General features: G+C 24.7%; 3 non-coding genes and 1 pseudogene across 3 annotated transcripts; all 4 read right to left on the reverse strand.

Moving 5' to 3' along the window:
- Positions 1–4,078: 4,078 nt before the first annotated feature.
- On the reverse strand, positions 4,079–4,200 carry LOC124432549. Its single transcript, XR_006944297.1, has one exon. It is a non-coding gene; the product is annotated as a 5S ribosomal RNA (ribosomal RNA).
- Positions 4,201–4,499: 299 nt separating this feature from the next.
- On the reverse strand, positions 4,500–4,621 carry LOC124432552 (annotated as a pseudogene).
- A 329-nt stretch (positions 4,622–4,950) lies between these two features.
- LOC124432602 lies at positions 4,951–5,070 on the reverse strand. Its single transcript, XR_006944339.1, has one exon. It is a non-coding gene; the product is annotated as a 5S ribosomal RNA (ribosomal RNA).
- Positions 5,071–5,385: 315 nt separating this feature from the next.
- Positions 5,386–5,505, reverse strand: LOC124432603. The gene has a single exon (XR_006944340.1). It is a non-coding gene; the product is annotated as a 5S ribosomal RNA (ribosomal RNA).
- Between the last annotated feature and the right edge of the window lie 11,389 nt (positions 5,506–16,894).

The raw sequence follows: 16,894 nt of genomic DNA on the forward strand, positions 1-16,894 counted from the left end.
CGCTCATAAAATTTGTGGTCTTTGCTGGCAAAAAACTGATCGAGGTGATTTTTGACCTCCTCATTTGAAGTGAAGGTTTTACCGTCTAACAAATTTTGCAATGATCGGAACAAATAATAATGCGAAGGTGCCAGATCTGGAGAATATGGTAGATGTGGCATTGTATCCCATTCAAGCTGTGAAAGCTTTTGGCGAGAGACCAAACTTGTATGAGATCTCGCTTTATTTTGATGGAATATTACACCTTTTCTGTTGATTAATTCTGGCCTTTTCCGTTGAAGTGCATCATTCAATTTCTCCAGCTGATGACAGTAGACTTTCGAATTAATTGTTGTGTTATCCGGTAAAATCTCAAAAGAAACGATTCCTTTAAAATCCCACCAAACAGACAGCATCACCTTTTTTAATGGATATTGGCTTTGAAAATGTTTTGAGCTGGTTCATCTTTTTTGTTCCATGATCTCTTGCGTTTGACATTGTTATATACAACCCATTTTTCGTCCCCAGTAATGATGCTCTTCAAAAATGGATCATTTTCGTGACGTTTGAGAAGCGAATCACAGACGTCAACGCGACGACACAAATTTCTCTCCGTGAGAACATAAGAAACCCATATATCGAGCTTCGGGGTTAAACTCAGGCCTTTCAAGTGGTCATAAACAGTTGAATTTGATAAATTTAATCTCTCACCGATCTCACGTTTTGTTATTCGTCGGTTTGCATCAACTAATGCCTTTATCGTGTCTTTATCAGCTTTAACCGGCCTTCCAGAACGTGATGCATCTTCGACATCAAAATTGCCGGATCGAAATTTTGCAAACCAGTTTTGGCACTGACGTATTGTCAACACATCTTCTCCATACACATCGGTTAATTTCTTTCTGGCTTGAATAGCATTTTTACCTTTTTTATAGTAAAAAAGTAAAATATGACGAAAATGCTGCTTATTGATCTTCATATTTAAAAGGGCACTAATCAAAAACTACTGCGTAGAATCAATTGGATTTTTTCACACACAAGCCTTGCTATATCAGTTCTCAAAACATATAATGATTATGCGGCTTAAGTGTGAAGTTAAGTACAAAAAAATACAATTAAATCCTCTGTCGGGAACAAAACGAAATTACTTTCCGAACAATCCATTATTTCATCACTTTACATCACTTTTTGTTTTACGGAATTAATCGATTTGGTAAATATGAGACTCATATACATATATATATATATATATATATATATATATATATATTTCAATAATTTTTATAAATTATAATTATATGATATTTTACCTTATCAATCGATAATGTCGTAGTACAAGTTCCTTCATACCCTCATTATAATTTTTAGATTTATTTAAAAATGTCTTGACCTTATAGGACAGTGTGGCAAACTGTGCAATCACTTGAATGGACAAACTGATGAACATGCAATCAAATCCTACATAACCACATATGAAACTAGGTATGACCATTATTTGATAAGCACAGATCAATGCGTACATCCTGCTGTCCGTAAAATGTATGATATCTAATGTTTTGTAAGGCAATTGATAACCCATGGAATTGTTTTGCTTTGCTGAAAAGTAGAAAAAAAAAGAGAGATAGAAATAAAATATTTTTTTGAAGAAGAAAAAAACAAAAGAAAAAGAAGAAGAATTATCAAAAGATAAACGAACAAAAGGATTTGATTAAAACTTATTAAAACGAATATTAATATCAACTTTCAATCGATTAATTTACAATTGATTTATGACTTAAAAAAAAAAAAACAAAAAACAAAAAAGAAATGGAATTTTCATTTATTTATTTATTATTTATTATTTTCTAATCAATCGTTTAATTGCCATTTCTATTGTAATATTTTTAAATTCTCTTTCATAAATAATGTATCTACCACGCTGTAATGAATAATACGATACGAGATATACCCTGAAAGCTATTAATATTTCGAGATATTTAATTTTTTATAAAATATTTTATAGAATTAAACAAATGATAATCCGATGATGTAATATCGACTGAATACGAATGAATTCGATAATATTTCTTAGTAATGTTGATTTATACATTTTTTTTTCTTTTTTGGATTGCTTTTGATGCACAAAATCTGCCATTAACATGTTACGATATAATTTATGTTTAACATTTATCAGTGCCAGTCACTTTATCAATAACTCGTTATGTTATCGTTCTAAATCTAGGGAATAAATATCAATAGCTATTAATTATGACAACGCATAATTCAAAAATGAATTATGCCCGTTGTAGTACCGTCAAAGGCACAATAGTATCTTGTTCAAGGTCAAATTTAATATAAATATGGATATAACTTGTTGATTCTGGAGATCATTGTCTGATCATTAACATCATTAATGACCAATCAATATAAATTCGAAAATTGATGCGGAATACAAATATCATGACAATATCTTTTCAATTTCATAAATATATATCTTTGTCATTGTCATTCAAGAAATCCACAAAATGTCAGGTATTACTTGCACTGTCAATCTTGAATTCAATTGAAGCAATCATTTTAAAAAAACATCATTATTGAATTAAAAAATTCATTTTGAACATTTTCATATCAAACGACAAAAATAATCTCTAATGAAATTTTCTCAATCGACGTTTAACCCTTATTGACCTTCAGAACTTATTCATATATACTCACAAAAATTTGTCATTGCTTTAATTTCTAATCATTGGATTAATCCACGATAGAAAATTAAGCGCAATGACATATGTATTTTTTTTTCTTTTTTTTTCTTTTTTTTTTTTTTTTGAATTTTGGGAATGCGAAATTAATTTACTCATTAGAAATATTTCAAATGATCAATGACTTTTATAAATTCATACGTGTGTCTATGAATATGTGTCTGTGTATATCGATACGTACGATAATTCAATAATAAATTAATAAATAAATGAATTAAAAAAAAAAAAAAAAACAAAAAAAACCAAAAAAATAAAAAAGAAGAAAAAAAATCTTTGGACTAAACATAATGACAAATCAATAGAGTAATTAATATGAAATATTTCAAATATAATGTCATAAAGAAAAAAAAAAAAAATCAAAATTTATATATATTATAATACCTATTTGAATTCCATCCATAACACGACCGGTATAATATAATATTTCTTCCAGTGTCGCTAAAGAGGCAACTATTACAATAAAATATGGTGGTAATTTAGTATAATTCACGAAGATTAATTTCTCCTCTTTAGTTTCGTATTTCTCAGTAAGTGAATACTCTTCAATTTCCACGAATAATTTGCGCAATGCTTTTCTGTTTATTCTAGCGATTGTTATTTTCGTAAGTGTCATGATTAGAGCAATATTCTCTGCTATATTCGATACCACGTTCTCCATACTTATTGGAGTCATATACAATTGTACGAGTGTTAGAAAACAATGTAGGAAAAGATATGTAAAGAAGAAGAGAAATATCGGAACGTAGTTCTTCAATGGCCAAATTCCCATGCATTTTAAAAGTTTTGAGGTCCAATTGAATGATCTTCGAAGGTTAACAATTCCTATTTCCTATAATAAAAAAAATTAATTAATTCGCTAGATTAGTTTTAAATTAATTATTATATTACACATCTAAACATATTTTATTACAGTTAATGTAAAAAAAAAATATATATATATGTATGTAATATATTGATATATTAATATGTTAATATATTGATACGTATTTATATATTTTTGTTTATAATTATATTAGGTTGGAAACTATGAAACGGGCGTCGAATGAAAGTAAATAACTAAACAAAACACCCGTTTCATAGTTTCCAACCTAATATATATAAAAATATATATATATATATTACAATGTATACGCATGTATACAATGTATATATATGTTCATATGTCTATAATGAATAAAAAAAAATACATATATACATAAGTTTTTTTAGATTCTTCGCTATGTGAGAAAGTACGATTGCGTTTAAACAAATGGGCTGCTTAAATTAGGAACAAATGGGTGGCAAGTAATGTACGATAACGCACGTTATTTCATTGACGTTTTTGTTTATAAAAATAAATAAAGAAGAACAAAAAAAGGGAATGTCAACAACATACACGGTGTTCCCAAGTGGTCGCCCATCCAAGTACTAACCGTGCCCAACGTTGCTTAACTTCAGTGATCGAACGAGAACTGGTGTTTTCCAACGTGGTATGGTCGTTGACATGAACTCTCTCATTTTATGTGTATTTTTACTTGTAAAAAAAATTGATTTCTTCTAAAGTATATTTCATTTATACAAAGTATATTAAGTGCGTTAAGTAAAATGTAGTGTACCATTTAAAAAAAAGGAGTATATACAAAATTCTTTAGTTACTTCGCTTTATTGGGAAGTAAGATTGCAATTAACGAAACATGTAGCTTAGATTCGGTGCAGATGAGCAGGAGTGACCTACAGTGACACATATCATTTTATTGCAGTTTAGGTTGTTTATAAAAAAATTATAATGAAGAACAAAAAGAATGTCAACAACACACGGTGTTCCCAAGCGGTCACCCCCATCCAAGTACTAACCGTGCCCAACATTGCTTAACTTCAGTGATCGGACGAGAACTGGTGCTTTACAACGCGGTATGATCGTTGACTTGACAATTCTTTTATATTATACGGTATTTCTCTGCTCCTTAAGATTGATTTATTAACAAAAATTTTTTATTCTTACTGATTGTATTAAGTCTGTCACGTAAACTGGTGTGTATGATCAAACAGAAAATTATATACATGTTCTTTATTATATTTTATATATATAATTGTTTTTTAGATTCTTGGCCTTGTGTGGAAGTAAAATAGCATTCAAAGACACCTGTATCTTAGATTGGATTCAAGAGGATTGATGAGTTAAGTTCGAAGATACTCATCATTTGATTGCGGTTTCGTCTATTTATAAAAAAATTATAATGAAGAACAAAAAGAATGTCAACAACACACGGTGTTCCCAAGCGGTCACCCATCCAAGTACTAACCGTGCCCGACGTTGCTTAACTTCAGTGATCGGACGAGAACTGGTGCTTTACAACGCGGTATGATCGTTGACTTATCAACTTTATGTTTTTATTCGTTATTTTCTTACCCATTAAGATTGATTTATTATGAAGTATTTTTTATTCGTCTTGAATATATTAAATTTATTAAATAAAATGGAATGTCCGAATTACAAAAAATATGTATATATATATATATATATATATAATTTTTTTTAGATTTTTCGCTTTGTGAAGAAGTAAGATTGCGATTAAAAAAATAGGCAGCTTAGATTCGGTGCAGATGAGTAGAAGTGACGTACAATGACGCATATCATTTTATTGTAATTTTGGTTGTTTATAAAAAAAAAAATGAAAAAGAAAAAAAATGTCAACAACACACGGTGTTCCCAAGCGGTCACCCATCCAAGTACTAACCGTGCCCGACGTTGCTTAACTTCAGTGATCGGACGAGAACTGGTGCTTTACAACGCGGTATGATCGTTGACTTGTGTACTTTATTATTTTATTCATTATTTCTCTGTCTATTAAGATTGATTTATCATAATGAATTTTTTATTTCTACTAATATATATATATATATATACAAATTATTATTATTATAGGTATACGTATTTTTATATATGCCAATTTTAATTTATTATAATTTCAACATGATCATATCTTATCTCAATTTTGTATTACAATTAAATTACTCAATAAACATAAATATATGTATATATTCTATTATTAAATATATTTAAATATACATGTTTTTTAATTAGTAATATATAATTAATGTTCCAACTGATATTAAATATTGAAATATTTGAATTATTTCAATATTTAAGATTAATTTTTTGATATTGAAATATTTAAAAATAATGTCTAAATATATTTAAATATTACGAAAAGAAAATATATACACAGCATTATCATCACATTTAAAAATTTTTTATTTTTAATAACTAATAATTTTTAATGAAAATTCTAACTTGTGTCGATATAAAGCGTTACGAAGTTTTTTATTTTCTTAACACAATGTATTTGAGAAAAATAGTTTAGATAAAAGTTGTACGACAATAAAGACAACGTATTATTGTACTTTTTTTTTTATAATGGAGATTAAAGAAGCCTACATTTTTTATAATGGAAACTTATTATTCGTTAAAAAAAAAAAAGATAAAACTAGTGAATTTTCTATGAAAACATTTTTTTTATGGAACAACAAAGTTTATCTTGACGTAGCGTTAAAATTTCCACTAAATAAAAAACAGTAAATATCATAATATTTCCCATATTTAAATCAGATGACACTTGTTAGAATAATTTTTCTCAAAAATGTCATGTATTCGAAATAATAATTTTTTAATGTATTATTTTGAACACCCGATATATTGTTCGTTAGAAATTTTACAATTCGATTATTCATCGAATGAAATATATAATTATTAGACATCATCGGTTCATATTTTTCATTATATTCACGTGAGTATATTAAAATAAAAATTTAATTCCTTGCGAAACTTTTTTTCGTAAAATCAAATAATTCCTTACGATCAAAGAAATCAAACGTCAAAGACAGAAAGCATGATGATACAATTGTAGAATACAAAAAAAAAAAGGAAAAGAAAAAAATACCAAGCGAAACGTCACAGAATTCTCTGCGAAGTATAAGATTGTAAAGAATGAAAAAGTCAATAATATCTGTATGCTTATAAATGAAATTGCAATTACAACAAAAATATACATATAGAATAAAGAAATGTTCGCAAATAAATTTCCATAAAAATAATTTCCAATTGAGATAAACATTGAACACATAGATCGATCGGAAAATCATTTTCGATCATTACATAGGATATCCATGGCACTTATTGGCGTCGTATATACGATCGCCGTATATTCGACATGAGACTCGTTTTACGGTTAGAAAAAAAGGGAGAGAAAAAAAAACAAAAAATAAAAACAAAACCAAACCATGCTCTTTATCTTACTTCAATGCTTTCCTTTTCCATTTTATCTCTTCGAAGGTTCGCGACAGACTGACGGCAAAATGGTCGAGCGTCCTCCCTGGTAAACTCCGTTTGAAAAGTTGTTATACGCATCTAAAGAGCTGCTTAAATATTTAATCTGAAGTCGATGGAAAAAAATATTGAGAAACAACTCGTCCCTAACCCTTTTCTAACGAGAAATTAAACAGTTACTTTGTTGCAATGATCGATTACATTAGTTTGACGATAGTGATAGGAGGGGGAATAGGAGTGTACATAAAAAATGTACTCTCATCGGTTCGGTTTAACTCTCATATCTTATTGTTTCACAATTCTCATGTAAAATTTGTTATAACTTCATTCCATTTATTTCTCACTGAATTTCTTCTTTCTTTTTTTCTTTTTTTTTCTTTTTTTTTTTTTTTTTTTTTTTTTACTTTTTTCCAGGGAAGAGGGCGATCATAGTTGTAGAGAAAAAAAAAGTAATATCTCACTCTAAGGGTATATTCACCCTTCTTCACTCGGATATAGTTCGAAGTTTCTCAGTTTACCTGGAACATAATATTCCACCCCTTCCCTAACCACCACTTTGCTTTGTTCGATCGTCCTTCCGTTTTCTCGTTGCATCCCAGTTCTGTATTATACGACCAACGAAACACATTTGATTGTGGCTGAATTAATGGTGATTGTTAAGAGGAAAACAATTTTTTTTTCTTTTTTTTTTTTTTTTTCACGGAAACAAGTATTCGTAAGTACTTCGTGGAATTACATGTCTTTACCATTGTACTTTTATATGGAGGGTTTCACGTTAAGGGAGTGACGAGAAGAGTGCTTTAAGACGTAAATAATTTCTGTGGAAAGAGGGAAACTTTTTTTTTCTTTTTTTTTTTCTTTCTTTCTTTTTTTTAATTATCACTTCCTTCGCACAAGATTCCTTTTCCTTCATTATTAAGTTATTATTTTTCTTTTTTTATTGATATCTCAGTAATCTTTTTTTCTGAGATTTTACTTTCATTATTTTCTTTTTTTTTTTACCTTCGTATCATTTGAATTATAGAAGTTTTAACTTTTCTTCGATTAATCTTTTTTTTTGGGGAGGGGGGAGAGGTTTTTTCTTTTTCGATCGACGTTTTTCATTTATTAGAACTTTTCTTGAACCCTTAACTTTGTCGACATAAAGTGCTTTTTTTTTTTTAAATAATTTCTTTTTTTCCACTGTCATTTGTACTTTCGCTTTATTTTATTTCTATATTGAAAAACGCTATAACTCGTAGAACATTTCTATTTATTAGTTCTCTCAATTATATATTAATTATTATATTGCCATTTTAAATATCTTGACGTTGAATTAATTAAAATTAATTGGTTTTTTTTAAATTTTGTACATTGCAATAACATCGATGCAATGCATTATCATTCTTACTAACAAATTTATTAAAAAAAAAAATTTTTTTTGTCGATCGTTTAACAATTGCATTATATGACATTAGTACAAATCAACGATGTATACACGAAAAGTTTGCCCATCTGAAAAAAGAGAATTGAAATAAAAATTGAAGAATGAAATTATTACTACTTAATCCATCTCATTTTCATATTTTCACAAAAATATATTCAGTATCGATAAATAGTCCATCGATGATTTGACGATCTGCAAATAAAACGAATAATAATAATAATAATAATAATAATGAAATAACAATTGTATTGTTGTAGCAAGGAATGTAATTTACAAAAATCAAAAAGAAAAAAAAAAAGAAAAGAAAAAATAATCCAAAATATACTTAAGTCTGTGAAGATGGTCAAGGATAAGACGGGCAAATTTGCCAGACTTTAAACATTGCTATCATTTTCGTGGGTATCAAACAAATAAGAAAAAATTTGGAATCCATTGCCGTTAAGTTATATCAATCGTAATTATAAATGACATTAACAAAATTTGTACTTTAATTTAATGAAACAGTTAAATTAATCTGATAATTGTTATTCCAATTGTATAAAAAATTGTCGGAATTGGAATACGCATAAATAATGTACTCCTATCGCTTTGATTCAGTTTGTAGGACAAAGAGAAAAACTTTTTTTTTACTTTTAATTATCATTTGCATTTTACAACATTAGTTTTCTTTATTTTAAAATTAACCTTCTTCTGTTGATATATAGATAATCTTTTTCTTTCTTTTTTTTTTAAATTTATTTTTTTACATTTTTTTTTTCTTTTTTTTACTGTTTAATAACTTGCATTGACTATGAATTTTGACTTCTTTTTTTTTGAATATTTCTTTTACTTTTTCTCTCGTATATTATCAATTGTTTTTACTTAATATATTTTCTAAGCAGACTACTTATTTACTATTTTTTTTTAATTTAATTTTTTATAATTTTTTTTTTCTTTTTCTTTTTTTTACTATTTAATAACTTACATTGACTTCTTTTTTTTTGAATGTTTCTTTTCCTTTTTCTCTCATATATTATCAATGGTTTTTATCTATTATATTTTCTAAGCAGACTACTTATTTACTATTTCTTTTTAATTTAATTTTTTATAATTTTTTTTTTCTTTTTCTTTTTTTTACTATTTAATAACTTGCATTGACTATGAATTTTGACTTCTTTTTTTTGAATATTTCTTTTACTTTTTCTCTCGAATATTATCAATTGTTTTTATTTATTATATTTTTATATACCAGACTTCTTATTTACTCATTTATCGATATGCAAATATATTTGTTAATTTTTTTTTTATTTTTGATTAACATTTGTTTCCATTTTTTCTTTCAATTTTCTTATTGAAATATTATATTTCGTTGGTCGTTTTTATTTATTACGTTTTTCTTAATTTTAATATTATATCAAATATTACGTTATCGTTTCAATGTTTCGATATACAATTAATGAAAATCTATTTTATATGTTTATAAATTTTTTATATAATGAATGCACCCACTTATCATTCTTACAAATAAGATAAATAATTTATGTTAACGATATAAATAATTTACGAGAAATAAATATGGCAATAATTATTTCTCGATATTGACTATTGAAATATAATTAATAATTTTATAATAATTAAAAAAGAAAAAAAAGCAATACAGACGATATTAACGTAACATCTAGGATTTACCGAAAAGCTCATTTTGATTTTTATGTAAGTAAAAAAGAAAAAAAAAAAAGAAAAAGAATTATAACGTTTTTGCCAATACCAAATTTTGTTATCGTATATGTACGTAATTTATCAAGAAAACAATAATAACAAAAGATAAAGAAAATGAAAAGCAAATTGAGTTCATATTTGTTTTCAATTATGAAAATATTAATCACTTACGTTTGAATTTACATATTATTAATAACAATAATATAATTATAAATTAATAATAATTATAATTTTAATTATCTTAATAAATTTTGTTACCTTCGTTATTATTATTATTTTTATCCAATCACATTTACGTGTGATAATAAATAAGATCAAAGATAATTGGCCTATTTTTATTTATTAAAAGAATCAAACAATTGATATATCCGTCAAAATTCTTTTAACATTTGAATACTAATTTTGTTTATAAAGGAAAAAATTGATGAGATTTGTTCGATCGTTTTAAAATTGTATTTATATATTTTATAACGTCGGTACAAGTCAACGATGTATAAATAATATGTTTACCTTCGTACGAAGGAAGTCGATATAAAGCAAAAAAAAAAAAAAGAAAACAAAAATAAACAAACAAATAAATAAATAAATAAATAAAATAAAATAAAAATTGTTACTATTTAATCGATCTTACTTTAATCCCATTTACAAAAATGTTCGTAGTACCGATAAATATCCCATCGAAGTTTTGACGATCTGTAAATATTAAAAAAAGGAAATATTGATAATAATGAAAATAACAATTGTATCGTTGTTTCAAAATAAAAAAGAAAAAAAAAAAGAAAGAAAAAAAGGAAGAAAAAACAAAACAAAATCTTTCAAAGTATACTTACGTCTGTGAAAATGGTCAAAGATAAGACGACAAATTTGCCAGATGTTAAAAATTGAGGCTTTTTCGTTCGTATCATACAAATGAGAATAAATTTCGAGTCCATTGCCGATAAATTATACCAATCATAATTGTAAATGGCGTTACCAAAATTGGTACTCTAATTGAATAAAACGAATGACATTAATAAGATAATTGATATTTCAATTAAGATATTATTAAGGTAAATTGTTTTATATACTTCCTGAATAAGACATTCGCCAATGTAACAATAAATGAAAAGTGTGCTTATCACGCAAAACCCATATAAAATGAACAAAACCAATGCTATATTATCTTTCGTTTCTTTACTCTAAAAATTGAAAATAAGAAAAAGCATTGATTAGTTGTTATCATGTAAATTAAGGACGTACATGATACTTTTTGAATAGAAAACATAATCCATTTTTTTTTTTATCCTTTCAATACACACAGTTAGTAGAAATGATCGGTTAAAATTTTGGATTACAAAATTCTCGAAAATGATCCTGGAATCGATGATTCATTGAGAGTATACACAAAGATAATTGTTATCTGTTTATCTATCTAAACTTCATATGTATATTTTTTTTTTTTTTTTTTTTTATTAATCGTAACCTAAAAAACTGTAACATCTCTATTCAAAATTTCGTGAAAATTACTCAATCGAGAGATTTCAAAATTGTCCTTCATTATCTGCATCATTAAATTTAGGATTTCTTGTCGACTCGATTTTTTTTACGAAGTACTCCTTTTTTTCTTTTTTTTTTTTCAAAAGTGCGATGCTATCGACAAATAGAAAAATAATATAAACGTTCATTATTTTGTATAAAAATTTAATTTCCAAAATTCGTTTCAAACAGATACTCGTTTTACTATTATATTTTAAGAATTATATTAGGTTGGAAACTATGAAACGGGCATTTTTTTTAGTTATTTATTTTCATTCAACGCCCGTTTCATAGTTTCCAACCTAATGCTAATATTATAGGTTGGAAACTATGAAACGGGCGTTTCTGTTTACTTATTTATTTTCATTCAACGCCCGTTTCATAGTTTCCAAACTAATACATGCACAAATTATAATCTTTTTATTTTAATTAATGATCATTGAAATTATCGTAAGTAATGAATTTTTGCAATATATCCATCCCAACGTACGTTTATCCATCATTTTTCATTATTCTTGATTAAACAAATTATCAATTTAATCTATAACGTTAGTCCTATCATTCAAAGAAAATATTTATTTTAATAAATTATGCGGATATGTAAAGATAAAAAATTTGAAAAATATATTACAAAAATATATTCGTTTTTTCTTTTTTCTTTTTTTGCTCTAAATTAATGTACGTCCTTATGATGATAAAGGAAGAAAGAAAATTATTCGCTCTTATGTGTACCATTAATAAGTGATAACCGGAAATACAAAGATGTATGGTGGTACCTAATAGTTGTTGCATAATCACGATATTAAAATTATCTTCCAATCTTTCCGCCAATCTGAAATATTTCATGTAAAAATTAGAAATGAAATATTACGATAGACTTCTGTATAATTTTTTGTCATTTAAACGATTTGAAAAAATTTGGAAAAAAACAAAACGATCATTACGTCATTCATAATGAAATATATATATTTCTTTGTTTATATATTTGTTTCTTTTTTACCGATATATTTTATGACACGTAGCAGGTTAAAATTAATAAATATTTAATCAAATGATATTATTATATAATATATATATATATATATTAATTATTAAAATATCATTACGATATCATTCATACAGAAATATACATTTTTTTGTTTATATAGTTGTTTCTTTTTTATCGATATATTTTATGACACGTAGCAGGTTAAAATTAATAAATATTTAATCAAATGATATTATTATATAATATATATGTATATATTAATTATTAAAATATCATTACGATGTCATTCATACTGAAATATATATTTCTTTGTTTATATATTTGTCTCTTTTTCTTTTTTTTTTGCCGATATATTTTATGACACGTAGCAGGTTAAAATTAATAAATACGTAATCAAGTAATATTATTATATAATATATATTCATATATTAATTATTAATATTTATTAATATATATTAAATATTTTTTATATAATCAAATGTATAGTTTACCTTATATTAAATATTTTTATATAATCAAGTGATAGTTTACCTTATCAATCGATAATGTCGTAATACAAGTTTCTTTATACCCTCGTGATAATTTTCCGAATTATTTAATATATCATTTATCTTATGCGACAATATGGCGAATTGTGCGACAATTTGAGTGGACAAATTGACGAACATGCAATCAAATCCTACATAACCAAATATGATAGAAGGTATGATCATTGTCTGATATGCACATACCAATGCATAAATCCTATTATCATTTAAATCGATGATTACTAATACTTTATAAGGCAATTGATTACCCATGGAATTATTCTGCTTTGCTGTAAAAAAAAAAAAAAACGAAGCAAATGAACAAAATATATTTTTAAGAAATAATTAAAACATATAATCCAATATATTTATATCGAGTTAATATCCGATATAATGATACGTCATATTGTTCGTGAAATATCACAGGATACTCATAATTAATTGATTAATTTAAAATTAGACACAGACAGATAGATACAAATTTTATTATATATTTTTTTTTTTTTTTTAATATTATCTAATCAATCGCGCATTTGTCATCTATTTCATAATTATTCAAATACTCGTTCATAAAAATATACATCCACTGTATAGATAAAAACCACTGACATTTCGAGATATTTTATTTTATTTTATTTTTTTTTTTTTTTTTTTTTTATAGAATGCTCATATAAATCTAAACAAATAATAATCCAAATAATGTAATACCGAATGAATATCGATGAATTTCGATAAAACTTGTTACCTAAGTAGATTTATTATTTTCTCAGCTCGTTTTTTTTTTTTTTTTTTTTTTTTTTAGTCGGCACGGATTTTTAGTGGCGCACCAGTGTCGGTCCATTTTTTTTCAACAATTGTTTAAGTAACCTTTTCAATTGTGAATAATACAACATCAACGACAATTGATTATGGCAATACAAAATAAATTATGCCGTTGCAGTACATGCAACCAGACCTAATTTAAATGTGGATATAGCTTGTTGGTTTTGAAGATCATTGATTAGTATCGTTACAAGTTCCTATATAGCACTCATTTCTCATCGATCGAATCGATTATGCTAATGGATCGCTTTGTTGTCTGATCAATAACAATGTACAAATTCTTTCTCGTTGATTTTCTGCTTTTATAAAAGATTTTTTTGCATTGTTGATTATCCCAAATGTGTCAGCTGTTCTGCGTACTATTAATTTTGGATACAACTCAAACAATTACGATAATAATTTTAAAACAATATTATTGAATTCTTCAGATCGTCCAAGTGGACGATCGTGTCCAACAAATCTAAATGATGGCTGATGAAATTTTTTGAACCAACTTTCGCACTTACTAACATTTATTTAGAACAATATTTATTGTTGTTAGGGTTGTTGCGTTAAATCCTAATCGAAAATGTAACAAAATACAATGATGCATGATTACTTTCGAAGCTTGTTAGCACACCTATTTTTTTTCTTTTTTTTTTTGGAATAATAGAAATCTTTTTGTTTGTTTGTTTATTTACTTCTTTATGATATATACAATAATAAAATATACGTTTACATATCAAAGCCTTATATCGAATTGAATTGAATTTATTTATTATGAATATTAAGAAAGATCATTGATTTAAATGTGCTAGCTTAATTATTGTAAATATTTCTGCATTTGTATTTGTCACATCAATTAATTTAATAATAAATAAAGAAATAATTAAATAGATAAACAAATAGTAATAAAAGGTGTAATATTATAATAATGGCATAGAATAAGAAGAAAAAGAAAAAAAACAAGAATTGAATTACCAATTTGAAGTCCAACCTTAAGTCCATTCACGTAATACAATAATATGGCAAGAGTCATTGAAATGACAGCTGTTAGTATAAAACGTGGTGGTAATTTAGTATACTTGTAGAATATCTCTTTCTCGTCCTTACTCTCATATTTTTCAGACAAAGAGTCCTCTTTGACATCCATCAATAATTTACCAAATGATTCTTTATTGATTCTAATAGTTGCTATCTTCGTAAGGGTCATCGATAGAATAATATTTTCCGATATATTCGATACGACATTGTCGACAGTTTTTGGAGAATAAATCAAATGTGCTAATGTTAAGGAACAATGAATCGAAAGATATATGAAGAAGAAGAGAAATATTGGATCATAGATCTTCAATGGCCAAACTCCTACGCATTTTAAAAGCTTTGTATTCCAATTGTATGCTCTGATAACATTGGCAATTCCTATTTCCTATAATGAAAAAAATCAAATTATTTAATTTGTTAAATTAGTTTAAGATTCACTGTTTCATTACGATTCTAAATGTAACTTTCATTATAATTATTATAATTATATATATTTATGTATAATTAATATAATAATATATTAATATATATATATATGTAGTATAAATATAATTATATATTAATTATAAATATAATGTATATATATAATTAATATTATAATATAGATGCATATATATAGATTATTGTTGTAAATATATATATATATTTATTTGTTCATTGTATTTCATTTATGGTAATATATATATACGTTCATAATAATATCTTTATTGTTATTATATTAATATATAAATATGTATATATATAATTATAAATATAATTATATATATAATGATACATATTATAATTATATATATATATATAATTATACATGTATATTGTGTGTATGTATATATTTATATAAATTATAAACATAATTATATTTATTACATTATAATATATATATTTATATTTTTAATTATAATATATTATTATATTATAATTATAGTAAATTTTATATAATTATATTTATAATAATAATATATAATTATATTATAATTATAGTATATTTTATATAATTATATTTATAATAATAATATATAATTATATTATAATTATAATAAATTTTATATAATTATATTTATAATAATATGTTATTATATTATAATTATAATAAATTATATATAATTATACATTTTTATTGTATATGAATATATATATATATATATATATATATATATTTTATTATAAATATAATTATCAATTTTTATATATATAATTAATTTAATGATATTAGTATTTACTTATACAAATTATTTTTATAGATTATTTATATGTATATTATTTTTCTTGTATAATAATAATAATAGTATATATATATATAATTATTTTGAAATTAAATATTAAAATTTAATGTTTTAATATTTAAATATTGAAAAATAATATTTGCATATCACAAATAAAAATTATACATATTGATATTGACACATAAACATACACACACACATATATATATATATAAATATATATGCCACTTTATCATTCTATATATTCATTCTTTATTATATTATACCGGATGTTCAAAATAAAGCCTTATAAATTTTTTTGTTTCGTCAACAAAATATATTTGATAGAAATTGTTCAGATTAAAAATTGTCAGATAATGAATAGGATAATATTATACTATTCATTATTTTCATATATTATAAGCTTTTGAAATCGATTTAAGCTTAACTTGACTTTTCTTAAATGCGAGCCTTCATTTTTTATAATAAAAACTTATTATTCGTTATTAATAAGATGAAAATAAAAAAGAATAAATAAATTATGAATGAAATATTTTTTTTTTTGTCGAAAAACAAAGTCGACCTTCAGATAGCGTTAAAACTTTCAATTAAATAAAAAAACAAAAAATATCATAATATTCCTACTTAAATCAAATGACACTTGTTAGAA

This window comes from Vespa crabro, chromosome 25, assembly GCF_910589235.1.
Source record: "Vespa crabro chromosome 25, iyVesCrab1.2, whole genome shotgun sequence".
Lineage (NCBI taxonomy): Eukaryota > Metazoa > Arthropoda > Insecta > Hymenoptera > Vespidae > Vespa > Vespa crabro.